This window comes from Sinocyclocheilus anshuiensis, unplaced genomic scaffold, assembly GCF_001515605.1.
Source record: "Sinocyclocheilus anshuiensis isolate Anshui unplaced genomic scaffold, SAMN03320099.WGS_v1.1 scaffold893, whole genome shotgun sequence".
Taxonomy (NCBI): Eukaryota; Metazoa; Chordata; class Actinopteri; order Cypriniformes; family Cyprinidae; genus Sinocyclocheilus; species Sinocyclocheilus anshuiensis.
In genome coordinates, this window is record NW_015555766.1 from 951,070 (window position 1) to 957,078 (window position 6,009).

A 6,009-nucleotide genomic window follows, 5' to 3' on the forward strand; every position below is an offset into this window, starting at 1 on the left:
TATTGAGTTAGGGGATGAACATTAACTCTATATTTACATACAATAAATTATAGTGCTCGGAGTCATTTTCTCACACCAAACTTTATTTTTGTATTCTTTTTCATGAGGTCCTACAAGTCATCGAGCTGTAAACAATGCAGAGAAAAATGGTGAAAAAAAATAATTGGGTTAATAATGTATATATTACATATTAAATAACATCAAATAAAATAAATGCTTTACATTCTTGTTGGGGAGATTTTTCATTTCTCGAGCAATTCTTCTGTCAAATTCCTCAACTTCACTAAAAGAAAAGATAAATGCTGTTGTCAGAAATGTTGTGTAACACAAAAATCCAACAGTTTTTGTACAAACAAAAATTTAAAACATACCTTGAGTGATAAGTGGGGCCCTGGAGGAACATCTCTTCAGCCTCCTGCCAAGACAAGCCCTGCAGCTCGCAAAGGCCATGAATGATGGCCTGTACAAATAAACCAATTAATAAAATAAAACATGCACACACTGCAAATATTACCTTCATGCTGGACCGATCTATTGAAATGTGCCTGCAGATGCGTTTGCACTTTTGCCAACCGTGTTGGTTGGAAAACTGAGGCATCACAAAATGGACAGTGGAAATGACTGCAGCATTTGGTGCACTGTATTAGTTCTGGCAGAGACCCCTCTTTTTTAATTGTAATATCCATCTGGGAAAAAATACACAAGTCACACGCAAATTATTTAGACAACCCAACAGAGCTCATATTGTCAATTCTACGCAGATTACTTGATATTTTGATGAAAATAAACTCAAGGCCGCATTTTATTCCAAAGATCTTATTTGTAATTATTACAGAACTTATTTCTAATTGTTACACTGTTATTGTGTTACTGTTATTGTCTGTGGTAGCACTTTGAGATTTGTAAAGTACAACGTGCAGTACGTGCAATATTATTTTTCTTACACATACTACTACTACTAATAGTAAATGTAGTAGTAATATTAGTATGAAATAATAGTAGTTAATACAGTAATACGTACAGTAGACCTACATAGTACTAAAATATGTTACAAATAATAATTGTATTATATATTATACATTTTATTTTAACATTTTTACTTTAACGTTTTTTATTTTGTTAGAAAACATATTAAGTATCCCAGAATGGTACAATAACACAGAAAATAAGAGCAAGCTGTAAATATTATAAAATAATGCTATCTTTCGACACTAATTTTGATCAAATCAAACACTGACTAAGCTAGCAATAATAGGTTACGCACCACGTGTTTGAAAATAACTGGGGAGAACAAAATTCACGGCTTATTTTGTCGAACTATCGATCTATCATTAAATATTAAAATAGGCTATTCGTTTGTTGGTGTAATAAGATTTCACATTGATTTATGCCATAACACCTGGTAATGTTCAGGAATCGCTTTAATAAAATTAATAACCTTACTCACGTGTCCGATGTTGCTACTTGCTAGCAGTTTTATAATGTTGGAAATTATTACGGTACACACGCTAAAAAAACAGCAGGAGGCACTGTCTGAAAAAACGATAGGTCTGAGCGTTTTTTTTATTTTTTTTTGGGTTAACTTTTTTTATTTTTATTTATTTGTATTTTTGTTATTAAACATAGAATACAGGAACTCATAGAGGTAACAGCATAGAATGAAATCAAATACAATAACAATCAGCATCAAACCTTAAGGGGATCCACAATATGTAAGGCACAAAAAAAACAAAACAAAAAAACATTTAAAACACAAGAAACTTCGACATGTTGTCTGACTCTGTTCCGTGTTTTGTGGTTGTTTTCCTCATGTGCCTTCCTTTCCCATGTTTAAATTGTCCCAGGTGTTTCCCTTGATGTTTCATTGCTCCCAGGTGTGTCTCGTCATCCTCTCCTCCTGTGTGTATAAATAGTGTTCCCTGTGTGTGCTCCAGGGTCCGGTATTGTTTGTGTCTACAGTGCTACGTGTGATTCCCCGTGAAGAGGAATAAATTCTTTGGTTTCTGTACTCTTGGTCTCCTCGTCCCTTGCTCCGTGTTCCCGCACCGTAGCAGATCGTGACACATGTCCGATGATATTTTCGGGGCACGACAATTTTTAAGTAATCTCAGTGAGGAGTAAAATAGTTTAAATTCGTTCATGAAATGAACAAAGCAGAGGCGAGAGTCTGTCCACTTACAACAATGTATATGGTATTTGGCAAGTAGGAAAACAATATTCACAATGTCTGATATTGAATTATCTAAATCATCAACATAAAACAGGATATGGTTGATGTCAGTATCGTCTGCAAATTGGCTAATCTTAAATTCCTTTTCAACAATCTTAATGCCTTGTAAATTTAAATCATTAACAATAGCCAAAGTGAGCATCTGGGTAGTTAGACTAAATAGTTTTGGAGATATGGGACATCCTTGGCGAATTCCTCTAGACATCTTGAAGCTAGGAGTGATTTCATTTCCTGCCTTGTCAAATTTAAATCACTTATGAAGAAAATTGGAAACTGGGTAGATCTTATGACAAATTTTGAAATGCGTTTCTTTGACTTTAGGCGGAATTGGCCATTTAACATATTTAGAGAAGGCTTTACCCAGCATATCAGAATGGTTTACAGGCACATTGTTTTTATTACCTCTAGACATCTTGAAGCTAGGAGTGATTTCATTTCCCAAAGACACCGAACTAGTTATATCTGAATAAAACATTTTGATTGTTACAACATTTATCTTCAAAACCCATACAATTTAATGTTTCTACAATAAAACAGTGCTCCAGCGAATCAAACGCTTTATACAAATCAAGGAATAATATTACACTCTCCTTTTCTATTAGATGACTGTAATCCAACATATTCAGAATCAGTCTTGAATGAACATGTCAATCTGCCTTTATAAAAGGAAGGAATATACATTCACTAATAACCTTTGTCAAGCCACTGTTCAGGCGATTGGCATATACAAGAGCTAGTAATTTGTAATCCGTACACAAAAGGGTTATCGGTCTCCAATTTTCAATAGAAAGTGGATCTTTATCGGCCTTTGGGATCAACGTAATGAGACCACGCTTCATTGTGGGAGAGAAATTTTGTCTTAAGATACATTCAACAAGGGCTTCAAATAAAAGCTGACGGATGTCTTTCCAAAAGAAGACATAAAAATCGACAGTTAAGCCGTCTAAGCCAGGTGATTTACCCTTGGCCATTTGATTGATAGCTTTATCCAACTCTTCAATTATTAAATCATCCTCCATAATACTTTTAAAATCATCCTTAATTAAATCAATCCATCCTTGAATTGACTGAAAAAAGGATTTGCAACTAGCCTCAGAGTATCTTGAACAATATAAGTTACTATAAAAATCTCTAACTGCCTTGTTAATTAGATCTAATTCTTCTGTAACAGCACCATTAATACTTCATTTAGAAATTTTATTTTTCGTTTGCCTTTGTTTCTCAAGATTAAAAAAGTATGAAGAATTTTTCTCACCCTCTTCGATCCAACGAGCCCTAGAGCGAATAAAAGCACCCCGAGCTTTAACTAAGAATAAATTATCAAGTTGATTTTTGAGATTTTCTAATTGGGCTTTTTCCTTGTTATTCCTATTGCTATTGTAACCATATACACATACCAAGATGAATTTAACACCGTCAATCTCCACAGTCACCATTAACCAATGACCATTTGTATCACTTTTATGGTCAACAATTGAGCCTTGAAACCTATAAAACAAAATCATAACCCCGGCTGAATGAGATGTCCCATGGCTAAAGTAGGCAGAGTCCCCCCACTGAAGTTTCCAAAAACGTGTCCTCACATTCAGAATGTGTTTCTTGCAAAAAAAAAAAAAACAATTCACCTTCTGTTCCTTACAATAAATAAATATTGCCTTACATTTAACGTTGTTTTTCAGTCCCCTTACATTTAACGATAACAAGGATAGCATAAAATAAAGAGTCTATAAATGCACAGATATAACAGTAAAGTTAACAGAAAAGATGCGCAGGAATGAGTAACCTTACTAGCCACAAAACTTCGTGATAAATGCCTTAGCGTACTGACTCACTAAGATCAAATCTGTGCGTACGCACATTTTATAAATGAGGCCCGAGGCCCCAGGGGTGTATTCCAGAAAGCAAGGTTAACTTGCCCCTGAACTTTCAGTTAATTAACCCCAAACCTTGTTTACTCAAGGTATGTGGTTCCAAAAACGCTTCCGGGAGTAAGTTCATTCAACTCAGAGTATGTTCCTGGTTAGAGTGTGCGTACGCTAAAATCCACGGCAACGTTCATATTTATAAAATCGGTCTTTGATGTGGAAAACCACAAAGATGCAGTGTAAGAGATTAATTGTGCAGTGTGGTCAGATTTTTTATTAATGGGAGTTTTTGCGAGATTAAATAGCCTAATGTTGAGAGTTCTTTACTCGCTTTCTGTACACAGTTTATTCCATGTTGTTTTTTTTATTATTATGTACACAGTTTATTCCATGTTGTTGTTTTTTTTATTTATTATTATTATTATTATTATTTTATACAAGAGAACTTGCGAAGTCTTGATTTACTAGTAATGCGTAAAATAGAAAAAAAATGCATAAACGCATCTCCGACTGTTTTGTCTGTGTAGCCTATAAGAATACGCCTTTGTCGTGCAATAACGGTTTTAATATATTCTATTCAATAACATTGTTAAATGTTTTTATTTGTAACATCTGCCGCTTTGCTTCTGTGAAAATGAATAGAGACATCAGCCTTAAACTTTGTTTTTGCCATTTACATCAGTTATATTTGTAAAATACATATGTATTTTTGTGTCAGTACATTAATGACACATTTGAGCAGCATTAGTAAACTATATAAACAGCCTATAAAGAAACGCCAAATCACATGCAGTTTTTTTTTTCAGACCGGAGACCATAATCGTGTAATAATTTATTTCATTATGATATGAAACGTCCAATTTTTCTTTCAATTATGTCTTTTTAAAGTTTTGCAAGAATTTCGTGATACTAAACTTTTTATTAGTTGTCATAGCAAGTGATTTTAAAAGTAGGATGGCTCACATTTCTTATAAGATGACTGAAAATTTTACTTGAATTCGTAGTTTATTCTTACTTTTGGAAACCTAATGTTTTATAATTACTATTATTATTATTATTATTTCTGTTGTTTCTAGAAGTAGTAATTTTGATAATAGTCAATAGAAAAAATACAACACACACACAGTTTGTCCACAGAATAATTACACATTATTAAATAAAAAGCGTCGCCGCATGAACCTCTACCTCCGCCAGCAGGACCTCAATTTCAGACTTAGTAAAGTTTTTTTCTTTGTGCTCCTCATTCTCAAGCATAGAAATTCGGATATTGGCGTGTGCTCTTTTATATGGTAATGATATTAATTAGGGGGACGTTTACAAGGCGGAGATCTGACACCAGTCAGCTGCGCACAATTTCAAGATCATGGAAGAGAGATTCAATGTCACATCTGGAAGAGAGGCGTACGCACGTGTTTTTGTGCGCACGTTCGTTTTCCCTGAATCGCACTTACGCACTTTTGAGAAATTATCTTAGAACAAATTTAGGAAGGTTTATACGCAACATTTTATAAATGAGTATAAACGTTGCGTACGCACAAAATGGGCATGGAAATGTGCGTACGCAATTTTCCACGCACATATCGGGATTTATAAAAATAAACTAGGCGTAAATGTGCGCACCGTACGGACACTAGACCATGCGTACGCACTCTTTTACTGGAGTGAGCGAAATAAGGAAGCAAACAGAATGATTTTAAAGTCTGTTTTACATTTGACATACACGTTTAGATTAAATATGACACTCTGAATAATGAAGTTAAGCACTGAAATTTCATGAAATTATTATCCAATAATTAAAACATTTGTATATGAATTTAAATAGAAATATTTGCAGTGGATGTGCAGCTTTTGAACAATTTTCCTGTGGTATGTTATTTAATGTTTTAATCACAGCGAGGATTGCTTGGCGCATGA

At 34.0% G+C, this 6,009-nt stretch overlaps 1 long non-coding RNA gene across 1 annotated transcript; it reads right to left on the reverse strand.

Annotated features, from left to right (window-relative positions):
• Window positions 1-69: 69 nt before the first annotated feature.
• LOC107674155 (uncharacterized) lies at window positions 70-838 on the reverse strand. The gene is made up of 3 exons (XR_001632485.1): window positions 372-838; window positions 223-283; window positions 70-125 (listed from the first exon to the last, which is right to left on the reverse strand). It is a non-coding gene; the product is annotated as an uncharacterized LOC107674155 (long non-coding RNA).
• Between the last annotated feature and the right edge of the window lie 5,171 nt (window positions 839-6,009).